The 22,205-nt window shown below is 41.6% G+C and overlaps 1 protein-coding gene across 9 annotated transcripts in view; it reads right to left on the bottom strand.

Annotated features, from left to right (window-relative positions):
• EDC3 (enhancer of mRNA decapping 3) overlaps positions 1-21,276 on the bottom strand; it is a 67,643-nt gene extending 46,367 nt beyond the window's left edge. For 2 of the 9 annotated variants that reach the window (XM_035261849.3, XM_017976762.5), the window contains exons 1-2: positions 21,132-21,276; positions 18,451-18,583 (exon numbers count right to left, since the gene is read on the bottom strand). The gene's annotated coding sequence lies outside the window, so the exon portion shown is untranslated. Of the gene's footprint in view, positions 1-18,450; positions 18,584-20,989 lie in introns of all 9 variants that reach the window. The other 7 variants (XM_078333682.1, XM_078333684.1, XM_035261851.3 and 4 more) reach the window with 4 other exon arrangements.
• Between the last annotated feature and the right edge of the window lie 929 nt (positions 21,277-22,205).

Genomic DNA, 22,205 nt, shown 5'->3' with positions numbered 1-22,205 from the left:
ACAATCCTGAGCTGTTAGTGGTCGGCCATCTTGGATCGATCTCTAAAGATAGTATTTCTACACATCAAATCACACCAACTATAAGCTGTTTATATTGTATAATAACAAATCCGTCAAAATGCTTTCAAAGAGAACATGTGGTTGAGAAATAATATACTAAAAAAACAAATACTGATAATGCCCCTCTTGCTGATGACAGTAATAAATTCTGGGTATTTTATTTTTAAAATTTTATTTATTATTTAGAGACACAGAGTCTCAACTCTGGCACCTAGCCTGGAGTGCAGTGGTGCCATCATAACTCACTGTAGCCTCAACCTCCCAGGCCCAACCAATCCTCCCACCTCAGCCTCCTGAGTAGCTAGGACTATAGTCTGGTGCCACCATGCCCAGCTAATTTTTAAAAATTTTTTGTAGAGACAAGTTCTCACTGTGTTGCCCAGGCCAGTGTCAAGCTCCTGGCCTGAAGCAATCCTCCTACCTGTAATGAAACATCAACTTCTGAATGACATGCTTAATACAGTACGTAAAAGAAGAAATTTATAACTTTAAGTGCTTGTATTAGGAAAAAAAGGTCTAAAATCGACGATCTAAGCTTCCATCTTAAATATCAGTAAAAAAAAAAAAAAAAAAAAAGAACAGATTAACCTGATGTTAACAGAAAGGAAATCAAGAGCAGAAACCAATAAAATAAAAAGCAACTAAGAAAAATAAAACAAAATTAGTTCTTTGAAAATCATAAAGTTGGTAAACCCCTAACTAATCAAGAAAAAAGATAAAACACATATTATTAATATCAGAAATGAACAAAGAGACATCATAGACATTAAAAAAAAATAACTTTACCCCAGTAAATTTGACAACTAGACAAAATCGGGAAATTCTTAGACAAAAGGTATCAAAACTGAGACAAGAAAAAATTGAACAGCTGCATGTCTATTTTAAAAACTGAATTTATCAAGAGAATAAGACAAGACACAACCTCGGAGAAAATATTTGTAAAAGACATATTCGATAAAAGGTCTGTTATCTACAATATACCAAGAACCCTTAAAACTCAACAATAAGAAAACAAACAGCCTGATTAAGAAATGAGTAAGGCCGGGCGCAGTGGCTCACGCCTGTAATCCTAGCACTTTGGGAGGCCCAGACAGGCAGATCACAAGGTCAGGAGTTAGAGACCAACCTGGACAATACAGTGAAAGCCCATCTCTACTAAAAATACAAAAAAATCAGCCAGGTGTGGTGGTGAGCACCTGTAGTCCCAGCTATTTGGGATACTGAGGTGGAAGAATTGCTTGAACCCGGGAGGTGGAGGTTGCAGTGAGCCAAGATTGTGCCACTGCACACTCCAGCCTGGTGACAGAGTGAGATGCCAGCTCAAAAAAAAAAGAAAAGAAAAGAAAAAGAAATGAGCTAAGAGACCCAAAAGGAGACTTCACCAAAGACATGGACATAGCAGGCAAGCATACGAAAAGATGCTCTACATCATGTCATTAGGGAATTAATGGAAATGCCACTACACACCTGTCAGAATGGCAAGAATTTCAAAACACTGACAACACCAAATGCTGACGAGGATGTGGAGCAACAAAAACCATCACTCATTGATGACAGGAATGCAAAACGATGCAGACACTTTGAGTATGCATTTTTCTTTCTTTTTTTTGAGACTGAGTCTCGCTCTGCTGCCCAGGCTGGAATGCAGTGGCACAATCTCAGCTCATTGCAGCCTCTGCCTCCCAGGTCCAAGCAATTCTCCTGCCTCAGCCTCCCAAATAGCTAGGACTACAGGTGCATGGCACCATACCTGGCTAATTTTTGTATATTTTTTTTTTAGTAGAGACAGAGTTTCACCTTGTTGCCCAGGCTGGTCTAGAACTCCTGACCTCAACATAGTCGACAGGTTCTTGGTAATTGCGACTTTAAGTAAATCAACACAACATGAAACCAATTTTACTATAGGCTATTTGACATAAATGAGCTTAGTTTCTATGGCATATTTCTGGTCACAAAAACGTCACCAATCTTCTACAGAACTGCTCAAATTTGGAAGCAATCAAGACATCCTTCAGTAGGTGAATGGATGAATAAACTGTGGCACATCCAGACAATGGAATATTATTCAGCACAAAAAAGAAATGAGCTATCAAGCCATGAAAAGACATAGAGGAAACTTAAGAGCACATTACTAAGTGAAAGAAGCCGATGTGAAAAGGATACATACTGTATGATTCCAGCTACAAGGTTTTCTGGAAAAGGCAAAACTATGGAGACAGTAAAAGGTTCAGTGGTTGCCAGTGGCTGGTGGGGGGCAGGGGAGGTGAACAGGCAGAACACAGAGAATTCTTTTAGGGCAGTGAAGGTATTCTGTTTGTTACTATAATGGTAGATATGTGTCATTTCTACTAGAGACCCATAGAATGGGTTTTTCTACCATAAAACCCATAGAATGTACAACACCAAGAGTAAACCCTGATGTTCACTACGGACTCTGGATGACAATGATATGTCAGTGTAGGTTCATCAATTGTAACAAACGTGACTGTGGTGTGGATGCTGACAACAGAGGAGGCTTGTTGGAGGGGCAACAGAGAGATCTATGGGAACTGTCTGTACTTTGGGTTCCATTTTTTCCCTGAAACTAAAACCGCTCTAAAAAGTAGTCTATTTAACAGAAAAAAACAAATTGATTATGTAACTTAAAATCTGCCAACAAAGAAAAATCCAGGCCTAGATAGCTCTACTGGCTTTTTCTTTTTAACTAAGTCTGAACTGGATAGCTTTACCAGTTAATTTTATCAAACATTTTAGGAAAATTTAATGTCAATCTCATACAAACTTTTAGAAAACACAGGAAAATGAAGCTGGGCACAATAGCTCATACCTGTAATCCCAGCACTTTGACCAAGGCAGGCAGACCACTTGAGGTCCAGAGTTGTTGACCAGCCTGGCCAACATGGTCTCTACTGAAAATACAAAATAAACCCTGTCTCTACTAAAAACACAAAAATTAGCCAGGCATGGTGGCACACGCCTGTAGTCCCAGCTACTCAGGAGGCTGAGGCAGGAATATTGCTTGAACCTGGGAGGCAGTGGTTGCAGTAAGCCAAGATCACACCATTACACTCCAGCTTGGGTGACAAAGTGAGACTCCTTCTCAAAAAAACAAAAACAAAAATGAAAAAAAAAAGCAAAAACAAAAAAAACAGCTGAGTGCAGTGGCTCACACCTATACCTATAATCCCAGCACTTTGGGAGGCTGAGGAGGGTGGATCTCTTGAGATCAGGAGTTCGAGACCAGCCTGGCCAACATGGCAAAACCCCACCTCTACCAAAAGTATAAAAAAAAGAATGGCTTAAACCCAGGAGTAGAGACTGCAGTGACCCAACATTGCACCACTGCACTCCAGCCCAGGTGACAAACCGAAGACTCTGTCTCAAAATAAGAAAGAAAAGAAAAACACAAGAGAATGAAATACTTCCCAATTTGTTCAATGTGACTAGCATAACTCCGATGTGGAAAAAAAAGATCAATATCCTGCACAAATATAGACCAAAAATCCTCAAGAAGATATTAACAAATCAAATCCAGCAATAAATTTTAAAAGTCTAAATATCACGTATATTTAGGTCTCTACTCCTAGAATGCAAAGTTGGTCTGATATTTTAAAAATCAATCAATTTTAGGCTGGGTGTGGTGGCTCACGTCTGTAATCCCAGCACTTTGGGAAACCGAGGTGGTCTGATCACAAGCTGAGGAGATCAAGACCACCCTGGCTAACACGATGAAACCCTGTCTCCACTAAAAATACAAAAATTAGCCAGGTGTGGTAGTGGGCACCTGTAATCCCAGCTACGTGGTAGACTGAGGCAGGAGATTTCCTTGAATCCAGGAGAAAGAGGTTGCAGTGAGCTGAGAGTACACCACTGCACTCCAGCCTGGGTGACAGGGCAAGACTCCATCTTGGGGGAAAAAAAAATTATACACCACACCCAGGTGGAGTTTATTCCAAGGATGCAATGCTGACTCAATATCAGAAAACCAGTCAATATAATCTACTGTATTAACAGGCTAAATAAGAAAAACACATGTTCATAGCAACTGACACAGAAAATGCATTTGACAAAATTTAACACCCATTCATTCTTTTTTTCAAAAAGCCTCTCAGAAAAATGGGAACAGGGAGGAACTTCATCAATCTGGGAAAGAGCATCTAAAAAGTCCCTACAGCTAACATTATACTAAATGGGGAGAGACTGAATGCTTTCCCCATAAGAACAGGAGCAAGGCAAGGATGTCCACTCTCACCACTCTAACTCAATATAGCCCTAGAAGTTCTTGCCATAAGGCAAAAAAAATAGATATAAAAGGGCTACAGGTTGGAAAGGAAAAAACAGAACTGTCTCCATTTGCAGATGACATGACTGTCTATGTAGAAAATGCCCATTAGCTACAAAAAGTCTTAGAACAAGTGAGTTCAGCAAGACTGTGGGATACGAGATAAACATACAGAAGTCAATCTTACTTCAGTATACTAGCAATGAACACGTGAGCACTGAAATTTAAAATATAGTACCATTTATAATTGCTCAAAAAACGCAGTTAGGTGTAAATCTAAAAAAAAGGGGGGTACAGGATTTATACACTGAAAACTATGCAACACTGAGAAAAAAATAAAAATGCTAAATATAACAGGTATAACATGTTCATGGATTAAAAGACTCAACATAAAGTATGCAAATTCTCCCCAAATTGGTATAAAAGATCAATGCAATCCTTAGCAAAATCCCAGCAAAATTTGTAGATATATCTAAAATTTACATGGAAAGGTAAAGGAACTAAAACAGCTAATTTCCCTTTTTTTTGAGATGAAGTCTCACTCTGTTGCCCAGGTTGGATGGAGTGCAGTGGTGTGATTTCAGCTCCCTGCAACTTCTGCCTCTCAGGCTCAAGCAATTCTCTTAACTCACCTCCCAAGTAGCTGGGATTGCAGGTGCCTGCCACCATGCCTGGCTAATTTTTGTATTTTTAGTAGAGATGGGGTTTTCCCATATTGGCCAGGCTGGTCTTGAACTCCTGACCTTGAGTGATCCACCCGCCTCAGCCTCCCAAAGTCCTGGGATTACAGGCATGAGCCACTGCACCCAGCCACTAAATTATTTTATAAGAAACTAGGAACAATCAGTCTACTTGATTTCAAGACTTACACAGCTATAATAAGACTATGTAGTACTGACAGAGGCACAGACATGTAAATCAATAAAATGGAAGACAGAACCCAGAAACAGACTCACAAAAATACACCCAACTGATTTCTAACAAAGTGCAAAAAACAGTTCAATGCAGGCAGCATAGCTTTTACAACAAATAGTGCTGGAGCACATGGAAATCCATGAGCAAAAAAAAAAAAATGAACCTCAAACTAAGTTTCACATTTTGCACGAAAATTTACTCAGAATGGATGTGGGAAGTAGAAAAGTTTTTTTTTCAAAGTTTCCTTCCTTGTTAAAGAATAAAATTTCTAACCTTTTTGTTAAACCCTACCCTATGTAGCTGTTAGACATGCCATGCTTACAGGCATGTAGTATATTCTACGGCCTTGTAGTTTAACCAAAATATCTGTGCTGGACGTGCTCACAGGCACGTCCCATGCCCCTCACCTGTTTAAAAAGTTTTCAGTTATTAGCCAATCAGGTTTTAGTTTAAATCTTGAGGTCTGGCTCCAACCAACAGAAATTAGACACAGCAGTAAGGACAACCCCAAATGTGTAAGGAATAAATATGTCTGCTTTTCCTTTATTCATTGTACTCTTGTGTCAACATGGCTAGCAAGGGTACCCTTCCTGCAGTGCAGGAAGTAAAAATTGCTTTGCTGGGAAATCCTTTGTCTCAATGCTAATTTTTCTTTGCAGCACCAAGCATCTGCTTCCAACAAATTTGGCGACCATGAAGGGACACATTCCCCTCCAGGGAGGTCTCCAGTCCTCTCTCTTGTGAGGAGGGGCCTAACCGCCCCTCCTTGTTGCAGCAGGCCAAGAGCCAAGACCTATCTGGTGTGAGGAATAAATCAACCTGGTCTCTCAGCAAGGAGGGAAAAAGGCTTCAAACTTTGTGCACAAACCAAGGTAGGAAATGTCACAAAGAGGGTAAACAAAGTACTTAGTTGGTAGTCAAAATTCTAAAGGTTAAGTAAGTGTAAGTGTGTGAGTGGTTCCTCTCTGAAAGATCTGTGATAGTTTCATATCCTGAGAGGTCAGAAAGAGCAAAGCAAAAGTAAAAAATAGTGAAAGAGACCTTCAGGGGAGGGGGGATAGTTAAAATCCTCCCTGGGGAAAAAGAATGGCAAGCCTTTGGAAAACAGGATAGGGAAGAAATCTCTAGGATAAGAGGTGAAGTCTAACCAGCAGTAACCAGTCCAAAAACAGGGATAAAATCAAGAGGGGGGGAAAGGCAAGCATGGCCAAGACAGCTCCAGAGGAGCCCCAGTAAAGGCTCTTGAGGCAGCTGCAGCAATGCCTGCAGCTGGGTCAGCCACCCTTATGGGGCAGGGCCCAGGGAGGCAAGGTTGCAGGTGCACAGGGGCCAGGTAGCTCTGAGTGGCAGCACACCCCGCCAGAGCAGGGTGGTGCACCTGAGGAACGCTGGGGCCTGCCTGGGGCTGAGCATAAAGCAGCCCGGCGGAGGTTGCTGGCAAGGCCCCTGGCCACAGAGGCAAGGGGAGAGGCTGGAACAACCTGGTTGAGCAACGGCCGCAGCAGCAAGATGGTCAGAGGCCATGCACTGAACCTAGCGGGGCAGACATGTGCAGCTCCCCCTGCCTGGCCACCTGTGCCCCAAGGAGGCCACAGGCGCATGAGACCAGAAGCATGAGCAGCAACTATGGCAGCCTAAGGCAAGCCCAACTCCAGCCAGCAAAATGTTAAAAAAGAAAGAAAGAAAGTTAAACCATGTTGAAGATTCTGATAGACTAAGTGTAAAAGGGAGAGACAGAAGAGGGAACTGTGGGAAGAAGAAAAGTCTCTCCTCAAAGTTTCTTTTCTTATTAAAGAATAAATTTGCTAGCAACTCTCTGTTAAGCTCTATCCTATGTAGCAGTTGACATGCCATGCTTACAGGAACGTAGTATATGCTATGTCCTTGTACGTTAACCAAAATACCCGTGCTGAATGTACTCATAGGCACGTCCCAGCTCATAGCCTATGGCCCTTACGTGTTTAAAAAAGTTTTGAGTTATCAACCAATCAGGTTTTACTTTAAATCATGAGGTCTGACTCCAACCTATGGAAATCAGACCCAGCAATAAGGACAACCCCTAATGTGTAAAGAATAAATGTCTGTTTTTCCTTTGTTCTTTGTACTCTCATGGTAAGATGGCTAGCGAGCGTACCCTTCCTGCAGTGCAGGAAGTAAAAATTGCTTTGCTAAGAAATCCTTTGTCTCAGCGCTCAATTTTCTTTGTGGCACCGACCATCTGTTTCCAACAATGAATCATGAACTTAAGTGTAAAACATCAAACTCTAAAACTTTTAGAAAAAACGTAAGAGAAACCCTCAAGATCTAGGGGTAGGCAAAGAGTTCTTAGACTCGATACCTAAAGCACAATCCATAAAAAGAAAAGCTGATCAACTAGACTTCTTGAAAATTAAAAATTTTTATTCCACAAAAGACAGGCTACAGACTGGGAGAAAATACTTGCAAATCACATTATCTGACAAAGACAAAGGACTAGTATCTAGAACATACATCTTTCAAAATGGCTAAAATAGTGATAACACCAGGTGTTAGAAAGAATGTGGAAAAAATGGATCACTCATACATTGCTAGTACAACTATTAATTAGTACAGCCACTTTGGAAAACACCCTGGCAGTTTACTAAAAAAAAAAAAAAAAAAAAAAAAAAAAAGCAATAATTAGCCAGACATGGTGGCACACACCTGTAACTGCAGCTACTTGAGTGGCTACGGCAAGAGAATCGCTTGAACCCGGGAAGTGGAGGTTGCAGTAAGCCATGATTGCACCCTGCATTCTAGCCTGAGCAACTGAGAAAAAACTCCAGAAAACTAAACATGCAACTAGAGTATGACGCAGCAGTTGTACTCCTGGTCATTTATCCGAGAGAAAGGAAGACTTCGGTTCACACAAAGACCTATACACAAGTGTTTATATCACACTCAAAAAAGCCACAAACTGGAAACGACCCAGCTGACTCCTGACCATGGGACAAAAAGTAAAAATGCCAACCCCAAGAGGTTGTATTCTGTATGAATTCCATTTGTGTAACACTCTTAAAATGACAAAGCTATAGAAATGAAGAATAGGGCCGGGCACGGTGGTTCATGCCTGTAATCCCAGCACTTTGGGAGGCTGAGGGTGGTGGATCACCTGAAGTCAGGAGTTCAACACTAGCCTGGCCAACATGGTGAAACCCCATCTTTACTAAAAATACAAAAACTAGCCGGGCATGGTGGCGAGTGCCTGTAGTTCCAGCTACTAGGGAGGCTGAGGCAGGAGAATCACTGGAACCCAGGAGACAGAGGTCATAGTGAGCTGAAGTCACATCACTGCCCTCACTGTGACTGAGTGGCAACATGAAGGACTCTTGTAGTAATGAAAATATTTTACATCTTGACTATATCAATGCCAATATCCTAGTAGTGATACTGTATTATAGCTTTCCAAGATGTTACCAACAGGGAAAACTGGTAGGTATAAAGAATATCTCTGTATTATTTACAATGGCATATGAATCTACAACTATCTCAGAAGTTTAATTAAAAAAAAAAAAACAATGCTTTCCATCACATTAACAAAATAAGTGATGAAATCATATATAATCATATCAATAAATGCAGAAAGATAAATTGACAAAATCTAACCATCATTCACAATATTTAAAAAGGGGAGGGAAAGCTGGCACCTACAAAACAATTACAGCTAACATCATACTTAATGGTGAAATAGGCCAGGTGTGGTGGTTCACACTTGTAATCTTAGCACTTTCAGAGGCCGAGGCAAGAGGATCATGGAGCTCAGGAGTTTGAGGCTACAGTGAGCTATCATCATACCACTGCACTCCAGCCTGGGTGACTACAGAGCCAGACACTGTCTTTATTTTATATATTTTGTTTCTTTTCTTCTTTTTTTTTTGGTTCACTACAGCCTCCTGGGTTCAAGTGATCCTCCCACCTCAGCCTCCTGAGTAGCTGGGAGTATAGGTATGTGCTACCATATCCAGCTAATTTTTTATATATTTTGTAGAGACAGGATCTCACTTTGTTTCCCAGGCTAGTCTTGACCTCCCACACTCAATTGATCCTCCCACCTCAACTTCCTGAGAAGCTGGGACTACAGGCCCACACCACCACACCTGGGTAATTTCTGTATTTTCTGTAACATGGGGTTTTGCCATGTTTCCCAGGTTTCCAACTCCTGAGCAAGCTATCCACCTACTTTGGCCTCCTAAAGTGCTAAGATTACAGGTGTGAGCTACCATGCCCAGCTGAGGCCTTGTCTTTTAAAAAAAAAAAAAAAAAAAGGTGGAGATGAAATAAATGCTTGTCCCCTAATACTGGGGATGAGGCAAGGATGTTCACTCTTACCACTTGTACTTCTATTCAACAACTGTAGGTCCTAGCCAGTGCATTAAGACAGGAAAAAAAAGTGGAAAGTAAAACTGTCTTTATTTGCAATGATATAATTGGCTGTATATAGTCAATCCATAAAAAGTCCTACTAGAATAAGGAAATTTGGCAAGGTCACAGGATATATGTTCAATGTAGAAAAAACAACTATATTCTATATAATAGAAGCAAACAACTAAAAATAAATTTTTACGCTGGGCACAACGGCTCATGCCTGTAATTCTAGCATTTTGGGAGGCCAAGGCCTCCCAAATTTTGCACAAGGGATTCCTAGAACACTTGACCAAGCCCTATGAATGGTTAGTTCCATCTTGCCTTTCTGGCATCTGGTAAAATGTTACCATCTCAAAGAAGCCTTCCCTGTCTACCCAATCTAACGTGGCTATTCATCATTATTCTCCAACACCTCAACTCCTGTTATGATCTCAAAATCAATCACTATATGAATTATCTTGTTTGTGTGTGTTGGTCGGGCATGGTGCATCATGCCTGTAATCTCAGCACTCTAGGAGGCCAAGGTGGGACACCAGCCTAGGCAACACGGGGAGACTCCATCTCTGCAAAAAAAATTTTTTAAAACTAGTCAGACATGGTGGCACACGCCTGTAATACAAGCTACAGCTAGTCAGAAGGCTGAGACAAGAGGACTGCTTGAGACAGAAGGACTGCTTGAGCCCAGGAAGTCAAGGCTGCAAAGAGCCATGATCTTGCCATTGCACCCTAGCCTGGATGACAGAGCGAGACCCTGTCTCAAAAAAACAAACAAAAAATAGAGATATATAGTATGTGTCACCCCACTAGAATAGGGCAAAGGACCTTGTCTGTCTTGTTCAGTCAGTAAGAGTGCCTAGAGTGGAAGAAGTCAATAAATATTTATTCAATCAATGAATGAATTAGAAATAATGTGACAGAAGTTAAACAGTCAAAATCTAGAGTACCTACATATTTACATCTAAATGTCTTGCCTCTTTTCGAAAATGGTTCTAAAAATACAGTATCCTTAAGCACACTCTATGCAAAATCCTATATAAGATATGAAACCTAACACTTCCCTACACACAGAAGGAAGTCAGGAAAAAGCTAGCAGATGAATATAAATACATATGTTAGGCACAAAGTCAAACACTGGTTCAGTGTTTTTACATTAAAAAAAGAAACCAGCACTTGAAGCTGTTTTCAAATACTAATTTTAGACATATACATACATAAAGTGTAGAGTCTAAAAGAAGGGAAAGGGACAAAAAAGCATATAAAGCACTCCTCTGGTAAAAGTATGTCCTGACTGAGCGTAGTGGCTCATGTTTGTAATTCCAGAAGTTTGGGACGCCAAGGCAGGTGGATCACATGAGGTCAGGAGTTCCAAGACAAGCCTGACCAACATAATGAAACCCCCTATCTACTAAAAATACAAAATTAGTTGTGCGTGGTGGCGCATGCCTGTAATTGGGAGCTACTTGGGAGGCTGAGGCAGGAGAATCACTTGAACTTGGGAGGTAAAGGATGCATGCAGTGAGCCGAGATCACGCCACTGCACTCCGGCCTGGGCAACAAGAATGAGACTCCGTCTCAAAAATAAATAAATAAGAGAAGGGAAAGGGGGAAAAAAAGCATATAAAGCACTCCTGGGACATGTGTGGTGGCTCACACCTGAAATCCCAGCACTTTGGGAGGCCAAGATGGGCAGATCACCAGGTTGGGAGTTGAAGACCAGCCTGGCCAATATGGTGAAACCCTGTCTCTACTAAAAATACAAAAATTAGCTGGGTGTGGTGGCACCCACCTGTAATCCCAGCTACTCAGGAGCTGAGATCACACCATTGCACTCCAGCCTGGGCAGACCAAGACTCCATCTCGAAAAAAAATAAAAAATAAAGCACTCCTCTGGTAAAAGAGTACATCTTGGCTGAGCGTGGTGGCTCACACTTGTAATTCCAGCAGTTTGGGAGGTCAAGGCAGGAGGATCACCTGAGTCCAGCAGTTCAAGATTAGCCTGGGCAACACAGAAAGACCCTGTCTCAGAAAACAAAGAAAAAAAAAAAGAGAGAGAGAGTATGTCTCATCAGAAACATGAAGTCTGAAAGAGTCCAGCTCTAGGGATTAATCAAACTCTAGCTAGTTACCTAGTGATCTAACCAAGCAAGTATCAAAAAACTATGCTGATAGAACCGAAGATTAAAAGAACAATGAATTAACAAGCTCACCCATAAGGCTTTTTTTTTGTTGTTTTTACACTTTATTACAGAAAATTTTAAACATAACAAATGCAGAGAGAATGGCTCAATGAACCCCCACATACCCATCACTGAGTTGCAACAATGATCAAGTAATCTGTAAGAATCTGAGATCGAAAAAAAAAAAAAACAGAATCTGAGACTGGGTGGAATTGAGTACATTTTCTTTTTTTTTTGAGACGGAGTCTCACTCTATCGCCCAGGCTGGAGCGCAGTGGTGTCATCTTGGCTCACTGCAACCTCCACCTTCCAGGTTCAACCAATTCTCCTGGCTCAGCCTCCAGAGTAGCCCACTACCACATCCAGCTAATGTTTGTATTTTTATTAGATAGTGTTTATTAGATAGGGTTTCACCATGTTGGCCAGACTGGTCTAAAACTCCTGACTTCAGGTGATCCGCCCACCTTGGCCTCCCAAAGTGCTGGGATTACAGGCTTGAGTCATCGCACCGCACCCAGCCCTTGGGTGAATTTTCAGTGCAACACAATTTTGACAGTAAAAATGATGGTAAAAGGGCACAAAATATACATTTTAGGCTTCTCTTCCCTTCCCAATCAACCTTTGCCTAATGTCACAAAGTGTAAGTTTCCTTTCCTATCATTTGTAATCCATCATAATTCTACTCTGATGCTTAGATACAGAATAAACAGTGCCAGGAATTAACCAGATGTGAAAAGGCTTTTACTTCTTTATTCAACACATATCTTTAAGACACTGATGTTTACATTAAAGTTTATATTATGGTAACAGTAACTGAATAGAATTTTTAATACTTTGAAAATGTGGATACTAGTTAAGTGTTTTTCTATGTTTTATATATATGTATGTGTATATATTGTGTGCATGTGTGTGTAAATGTGTGTGTGTGTGTGTGTGTGTATATATATATATATATATTTTTTTTTTTGAGACAGAGTCTTGCTGTCACCCAGGCTGGAGTACAGTGGTGCCATCTCAGCTCAGCTAAACCTCTGCCTCTGTGTTCAAGTGATTCTCCTGCCTCAGCCTCCCCAAGTAGCTGGGACTACAGGTGCACACCATCATGCCCAGATAATTTTTTGTATTTTTAGTAGAGATGGTTTTTTGCCATGTTGGCCAGGCTAGTCTCGAACTCCGGACCTCAGGTAATCCGCCTACCTCTGCCTCCCAAAGTGCTAGGATTACAGGCGTAAGTCACTGTGCCCAGGCCTGTAGTTAATATTAATAGAAACTTTAAAAAATATAACCACTGAATGTGTAACAAACTGCCCTTTCCTCAGAAACTTCCCTTGATAAAATACATTAATGCATTATTCCAAACTCATTGAAAAGGTTATAAGGAAAACTCTGTTATTTACAGAAAACAGTAAAGCTAAAACAAGTACAGTGCCATCAACTGGGTTCCTAATAAGACTAGGGAAGGGGCTTCATCAATTATAGACCTAACATCTCCATGTCCAAAGAGGTACAGGAGCCATAGGAGCTATAAGGAACCAATCTTGCTGTCTTTTATTTATCAAAGTAGAACATATACAGTACGTCAGTCTACATATTTTAAGTGTACACTTTCATGAAACTTTACATATCAATTCACCCATGTGACCACCACTCCAAACAAGATAGACTATTTCCAACATCTCAAAAGCTCCAGTGTGTCCTCCTACAGGTAGTTATTATTCTGACATCATGAAAATTTATTTGAGCCTGATTTTGAACTTCATATAAACAGAATCATAAAGGTTCTCTGTTAGAGTATTTGGCTTCTTTTGCTCAAAAGTATATCTGTGAGGCCGAGTGTGGTGGCTCACCCATGTAATCTCAGCACCTTGGGACACCAAGGTGGGTGGATCACTTGATGTCAGGAATTCAAGACTAACCTGGCCAACATGGCAAAACCGTCTCTACTAAAAATACAAAAAATTAGCTGGGTGTGGTGGCACATGCCTGTAATCCCAGCTACTCAGGAGACTGAGGCATGAGAATCACTTGATCTGGGGAGGCGGAGGTTACAGTGAGCCAAGATCCTGCCACTGTACTCCAGTATGGATGATAGAGCAAGACAGTGTCTCAAAAAAATAAGTACATTTCTGAGATTCATCCCTATTATTGGATGCATCAGAAGTTTATTCTTTCTCATGGCTGTGCTGTTTTCTGTAAGTATGCTTCAATATGTTTATCCATTCTACTGCTGATATACACTTGGATTATTTCTAGTTCTGAGCTATTACAAATAATATTCTTATATATTGTATACAATATATTTTTGTGGACAAATGCATCCACTTCTGTGGGGCATATAACACAGAAAGTCATATTATATTTATGACTTTAGTAGGAACTGCCAGTTTTCCAAAGTGGTTGTACCATCTTATAGTACCATCTACATTTACACAACTCACCACAAGAAAGTTCCTTTTGCTCCTCATCTCGCCAAAATTTGGAACTATTGTTCTCTTTAACTTATTCTGGTAGGGGTGCAATGGTTTTGATGTTTTCTTAAACACATTTAAGTACTCTTGCTTCACTGATAGTTTTTCTCCCAATAAATTATTCCTAAAATTATAATGACTATTGAATTCAGAAATGTTGTGAATTACTATTCAGTCCAAAACTTGCTACTAAAGTTCATTTAGTATTATTTGTCTTCCTTCTGCCTCTATTTCTTACACACCTGCAGGTAAGGACACTTTAATTCACTTATCACTTTGTTCTTATACTATTGGAATATCTTTCATCTCATTAATACATTCCTCTACTACTTCCTGATGTTTGGTAACAGGATTTGATGTACAATTATATATATATACACACACATACGCGTGCGCGCGCACACACACACACACCCCTTTCCTGTAAAGCCTATTCATGAAATGAATCCTTCAAACAATTCCAATTCTAAAAAGAACTAATTCTTCTGTGTAGTATACACCAATGTAAGACTTTTTTTTTCATGCAATGTTGGCGCAGCTAACACTTTTTTTTTTTTTTTTTTTTTTGAGACGGAGTTTCGCTCTTGTTACCCAGGCTGGAGTGCAATGGCGCAATCTCGGCTCACCGCAACCTCCGCTCCCTGGGTTCAGGCAATTCTTCTGCCTCAGCCTCCTGAGTAGCTGGGATTACAGGCACGCGCCACCGTGCCCAGCTAATTTTTTGTAATTTTTAGTAGAGACGGGGTTTCACCATGTTGACCAGGATGGTCTTGATCTGTTGACCTCGTGATCTACCCGCCTCGGCCTCCCAAAGTGCTGGGATTACAGGCTTGAGCCACCGCGCCCGGCCAGCTAACACTTTTTTTGCCAACTTGTTATTAAAATCTATCCTAACAATCTGTGTAGCTAGGAAGGGAGCCAAAGATGTCACATAATCATAATCAGGATTTTCCATATTACTTTTAATTATGGTACTATTTTGCTCAAATACTGAACTATCAGGATTTCCAGACTACTGAATGCCAGGTAAGTAATGGGACTTTATTATTACTCTGATAAGCCTTTGGATAACAAAATCAGGTAGTGCTAAACACTCTTCCATCTATTATATTACTGAGGCAGCTGCCCAAATGATCCATAAATTACAAATAAACAAGCTGCCAATTACAAATCTAGCTACTTCCATCTCCTGTGCCACATAAGACAGAACTCACAGCATTCAGATCCAATGAACAACCCCTTGGCTTCCTAAAAGCAATTATAACTAACAGCTGTGGATGAATGAGTAGTTACAGATTTATGAAAAACTAGGAATCGTTCCACACAACAAGAAAGGTATTTGTTGAATCAAAATATTGGGAATGGCAGAGATCTTAAAAGAAAATACCCAACTAAGCATGATGGCACTGGCCCTATCCCAGCACTTTGGGAGGCTGAGGCAGGAAGATCACTTGAGGCCAGGAGTTTCAAACCAGCCTGGGCAACACAGCAAGACTGTTTCCACCCCCACCCCCAGAAAAAGAAATCCAGCACAATCCTAGTACTAAACCTCTATCTTCCATAAAAGGCAGCAAGGTGGAAAGATAATAAAATTCTGAAATCATGCTGGGTGTGGTGGCTCACACCTCTGGTGGCTAGTGTCTGGAATCCTAGCACTTTGGGAGATCAAGGAGGGCTGACTGCCTGAGCCTAAGGAGTTCAAAACCAGCCTGGGCAACATGGCAAAACCCTGTCTCTAGATAAAACACAAAACATTAGTCAGAAGTGGCAGGAGGTGGAGGTTACAGTGAGCCAAGATCGCACTACTGCACTCCAGCATGGGTGACAGAGCAAAAGGCTCTGTCTCGAAGAAAAGAAATCAGACATCACAGTACAGTACCCATTCACTTCTGTACTTCCTTACTAACCAGTATTACCACCTGGGCAAATTACCTAATCTGAGTCTCAACTGCCTCATCTGTAGAGAATTATGCCAGTTATACCCCTATCTCATAGAACCACTACATGGATTATTTTAAGATTAAGATACTGGATTATTTTAAGATTAAATGAGATAATCCATATAGTGTCTACTACATAAAAATTTTTAGTTCAAATGTCTTCTTTTGGCAGAAAGAATACTGGTCACATAGGGAACTTAAGTTATGGCCCTGGAAAATGATACTGTGAGGGAGGGCCACCTCACTTCTCACCCAAACAAAATTACAAAAATACATGAATTCCTTCTACAACATCTTGGAAATCAAGTCCAGATATGCAAGCAAGGGAATCAACTTCCACACTACTCTCATAAACCTGATCTGTGTGGACAACTAGATGATCAATTTTAAATTTTCAAGCATAAAATATATTATTTTAGGATGAGGAGGAAAACTATAGCCCTAAGCCAGATCGGGTCTGCTACCAATAAAGTTTTATTGGAACACAATTACACGCAAATGCTTGCATATTATCTACGGCTGTTTTCTTTTTTTTTCTTTTTTGAAGACAGAGTCTCACCCTGTCACCCAGGCTGGGGTGCAGTGCAGTGGTGTGATCTTGGCTCACTGCAACGTCTGTCTCCTGGGTTCAAGCGATTCTCCTGCCTCAGCCTCCCGAGTAGCTGGGACTACAGGCGCCTGCCACCACGCCCAGCTAATTATTGTATTTTTAGCAGAGATGGGGTTTCACCATCTCAGGATGGTCTTGAATGCCTGAGCTCAGATGATCCACCTGCCTCAGCCTCCCAAAGTGCTGGGATTACAGGCATGAGCCACTGCACCTGACCACATATTGTCTATGGCTGTTTTCTCATTACAATGAGAGTTAAGCAGTAATCACAGAAACCATGAGGGCCTTTGTGGTCATCTGGCCTTTCACAGAAAGTTTACTGACTTTTGCTTTAGGATAAAATTCTGTTGGAAAGTGGAATGGATACAAGTTCAAAAAGGAAAAATATGTAATGGACAAACCCCCAGAATGATAAAAAAAAAAAAAATCACCAAAACAAACTCAATTAAGTACATTAAGATATTTAGTAAAATCTTCATGAAAGAAAAACTCAGGCCCAAAGGACTTCACTGGTAAATCCTATGAAACATATAAGAAATAATATAAATCCTACACAAACTCTTTCAGAAAACAGGAGGAAGGAACATTTCCCAATTCGTTTTATGAGGTGGTAATTACTCTGCTACTAAGGCCAAAGATGACGCAAAAAAAGAAATCTTCAGACCAATATCCGTCATAAACATAGTCACAAAATTCTTAACAAAATGTTAGCAAACTGAATCCATCTATACGTAAAAAGCAGTATATACATGACTAACTGGGGTTCATTTCGCAAATGCAAGATGTGTTTAACATCTGAAAATCAAGTAATGGAATACACTGTGTTATACATCTTACAATCTTTGCTTCAGAAGGTTAGTAGTATGTTTTTCAAACATCAAATTATATTCTATCAATTTGTATTGTAAAAAAAATACATATACTGCTTTTTTTTTTTTTTTTTTGAGATGGAGTTTCGCTCTTCTTGCCCAGGCTGGAGTGCAATGGCACGATCTTGGCTCACTGTAACCTCTGCCTCCTGGGTTTGGGCAATTCTTCTGCCTCACCTCCCCAGTAGCTGGGATTACAGGCATGCGCTGCCACAGCCGGCTATTTTTTTTTTTTAAGTAGAGACAGGGTTTTTCCATGTTCAGGCCAAGCTGGTCTTAACTCCCCACCTCAGGTGATAGGCCCGCTTCAGTCTCCCAAAGTGTTGGAATTACAGGCATGAGCCAATGCGCCTGGCCTAGATAATTTTATATTTAAGAAGTCAATATTTACTTGTTAGAAATTACATCCTAAACTATTTAAAATAAAATACTGGCTGGGTGCAGTGGCTCACGCCTATAATCCCAGCACTCTGGGAGGCTGAGGTGGGTGGATCACCTGAGGTCAAAAGTTCAAGACCAGCCTGCCAACATGGTGAAACCCATCTCTATTAACAATGCAAAAAAAGTTAGCCAGGCGTGGTGGTGGGCACCTGTAATCCCAACTACTAGGGAGGCTGCGGCAGGAGAATCGTTTGAACCTGGAAGGTGCAGGTTGCAGTGAGCCAAGATTAAGCCACTGCACTCCAGCCTGGGCAAGAAAAGCGAAACTCCATCTCAATAAATAAACAAATAAATAAAATACTTACACTATTTAAATCTATGATGCAAAGTTTCAGGTGCCAACTGAAAAGGATATAAGATCTAACAGACTCCCCAGTCTTCCAGAAACTCTCTAACAGAAATGTTTTAAGACCAATGACCCAGCGTATACCTGTAAGCCTGAAATGACAATGAGAAAAATAACCATTCATGCCAAAGCAATACCATCATATCTTCAGACTTGATTTCTGCCCATAAATTTACTCTTAGCACACCTAGATGCAGACCTAATATTCAGGTACAAGCCTACCAGTGATGCAACCTTTCTAATTCTAGATTTTGCATTCTCCTAATACAATATACTAACGCAGGTCACATCAGTACTTCTCACAGCTTTCTTGGCCACACCACTGACTGGTGATTGAGATATCAAATCTTTTTATTACAAGAACTCCTGTGAGGTCACATCTCCACCCTCCCCCAATAGGTTATAGTTGACTTTTTTGGACCCAAGTGCAATTTCTCACATTTATACATGCTTCTTCCATTTCATTAAACACTGAGCAAATATAGTGAGAAGTTTTAGCATTCTGGCAATCATCAACCAAATGATCCTTGCTTTACTTCATAAAGGCACCAAATCCAATAAGCAAACTTTCTAGCTAAGGTTTCAAATACATAAAGTGTATAAAGAAAGTGATGAAACTCCAGTTTAGATCACCAGAATTCCAGCCGTAAGTAATGTCCACACATCAAACCTCTCTAGATATAGATGCTAAAACTCATGACTCCATCTAGTCCTACCACAATTTGGCAAATTCCTCCATCTCGCCCACTCGATTATCATAAGACTTAATAAATGCCTTGCTAAAAATTCTGACACACTATCAGGAGCGCAGTGACTATTATGGTCACTACGCTTCTTTGAGATAGAATTTGGATGTCCTGTCCTGTTGTTCTGCTGAATTTAGGAGAACTCTAGTAAGCCCTTCTCTGGATAAGAAAAGAAAAATGACACTTCTTCCATATTGCATTAATTACAGAATCTCACGAATGGCAATGATTTTAAACACTTTCCAATGTTGTTTTTCTTAGAGACAGGGTTTCACTGTGTTGCCCAGGCTGGCCTTAAGCAATCCTCCCACCACTGCACTCGGCCCTAGTGTAATATTTTTCTTTTCTACTTTTTTTCCAAGATGGAGTTTCACTCTTGTCACCCAGGATAGAGTGCAACGGCACAATCTTGGCTCACTGCAACCACAGCCTCCCGGGTTCAAGTGATTCTCCTGCCTCAGCCTCCCAAGTAGCTGGGATTACAGGCGTCCACCACCACACCCAGCTAATTTCTGTATTTTTAGTAGAGATGGGGTTTCACCATGTTGGCCAAGCTGGTCTCGAACTCCTGACCTCAGGTGATCCAACCGCCTCAGCCTCCCAAAGTGCTGGGAGTTGGTATGTTTTAAACTATACGTCATGACCTATTAAGGGTCAGACTCAACTTAGTGAGTTGCAACCAAAGTTTTTTTAGAGTGTATCTTCTGTAGAAAAAGTAAGTAAACTTTTAATCAGGATGTGTGTGTGTACACACTGTGTAGGGGCACAATAAGTCATGATGAAAAATGTATCTAACTGTGGGTCACAGGTCAAAAATTTCTGACACTTTTCTAGCCCCACAGCCCTACGCCAAGGAGGCTCTACCAAGAAATCCGTAGTAAACAAAAAGTCATGTTTTTACAACCATTTTTACATCATACAGAGAAATAAACTAACAGAATTTTGTGCTCAGTACACCTAATCCGTCATTCATTAAAAAAAAAAAAGATTAGGAACCATCTGCGTGTCCAGTTGAAATACTAAACTGCCTGGAGACAGTCATTTCTGTTTTGGTGGGGTAAAGACCTGTATTTAAGACAGCAGACTGAAATCAGTTTGATCTGTGGCTAGGGAAGAGAAGAAAAACCATTCTGGGTCGTGAGTTCCTCATCTGAAACCACAGGAGAAGATTGTTGGCTTGGTCAGTTAATTATCAATTAATCTCCCAATTGCAAAGCTAACCGAAGCAACTGCTATTGGAAGATTAATTAAAAATCAACTGACCAAGCCTACAAGGGCTATGCCTCCCACAAACCAAAAACACTTTAACCACTCAACAAGTCAAGTATTGATAAATACAATCAATATCACACAAAGAGTACTGGTAAGAACCACAGACTGGCACCAAAGGCAGAAATGAATCCAGGGATAACTTCTGGGATTCAGATGTGCCCTGGTAAGTATAAATTTCTCGGGCACCCTCTTTTTCTACACTCCAGTTCACCTCCGTCCTCAAACTATCAGTCATGGATGTGGCACTAGCGTTCTTCTCTGCCACCGTATCTCATTATGCAATGGGAAACTGAGGCACCAAGCAATGAGTGACTGAGCCAATGAACTGCAGCAGCCACCAAGAAGCCTGGACTAAGGGCCCAAGCCGCTAATGCCTCACTCCTCTCACAATCCCCTTACTATTTAGAATCCTGCAGTCCTCAGCCTCCCACCTCAAACCAAACTCCTGCGGCCACCCGTAGTACCTAGACCCCAGCGTACCCGATGAAGCCACCATCTCGTGCCCGCCTCAATAAAGGTCTACAAGGCCTGGAACTCCGAAGTCTAAAGCAACTCCGGCTGGCAACCCCGGAAGCCCCCTCCCACGAGCGTCCACAAACCAGCTGCCTCCCGTGGTTCCCACCTCCGAGCCGACGGGCCTCGAGCTCCTCCGCACACCACCACCAAGTCGACCACAGAACACCAGGGGACCCAAAGAGGGGCTCTCACCACGTCTACCCTCACTGTTCGGCGGTAACCACCGACGCCGCCGCCGGAAGCTCCCCCACGTCTCCTCGCCACCTCCGTGAGGTCACTTCCGGCGCGACTCCTTGGAATCCAAAGCGGGCCGTTGAGGGGCGTGGCTCCCGGGAAATTTAAGAGGTGGAAGAACGGCCCTTCGGTCTTCCAGAATTGTGCTTGGGTAGCCGTTTTGCGCTCCACGCTCACTTATGTCCTATGGCGTCTTGGCTGGAATCGGGGCTCTACCCACGACTCCCCGGCCTCGATGTCCGGGCCCCCCCAGCAGTCTCGATGAAAGCACCCACCTCCCCTCCTGTTCCCCCAACGCCAATCGCAAAGCTAGAGCGGAGGACTTTGAGGGAGGCCTGGTGACGTGAGACCCACTCCTTGCTAAACCGCAGCTGTGGGACCCAATAAGTGGGACACCCCTGACGGATTAAAAAAAAAGATTTCCGCCGTGGTCGATCTTCAAAGTGTATCTGCTTCAGCCCATTTGGGGGTTAGGTATCAGCCAGTCTGTGCTTGACTGCTCTCCCTTGCCTGCATACTCAGTACACGGGAAAGTGCTGCTCTCCTATCCTTGGCGTTTTAGAGTCTTGATTTATGGGGTGAGGGGAAAGCATACATTTAGGGCCCAGACAGTGTAATGAGAAATTTTGCACAACTTTGAAGCCTGACACCTGGTTCAGGAACCACTACTTGGTCGGGCAGCATAGAAAAGGGTAGCAGTTCCAAACCTAGCTCTACAAAATCAGTTGAGTAACTTTGAAAAATTTCAACTTTCTAGGGGACTACACCCCTCCCCCTCCATCACCAGAGATTCCCTAGGTCAGAAGGGGCCCTGGCTTTTTAAAATTACTGTTATTAATGAAACTAGAGCAGTTTTTGGTTCAGGGCAAAATTGAACAGAAAGTACAGAGTTCTCATATATCCCCTGTACACACAGGCACATACATGCACAACCTGTCCCCTTATG

This window comes from Callithrix jacchus, chromosome 8 (genome assembly GCF_049354715.1).
Source record: "Callithrix jacchus isolate 240 chromosome 8, calJac240_pri, whole genome shotgun sequence".
In the NCBI taxonomy this organism is placed as follows: Eukaryota; Metazoa; Chordata; class Mammalia; order Primates; family Cebidae; genus Callithrix; species Callithrix jacchus.
Note: the sequence above shows the minus strand (reverse complement) of the source record. Positions and strands in the feature narration are given on the sequence as shown.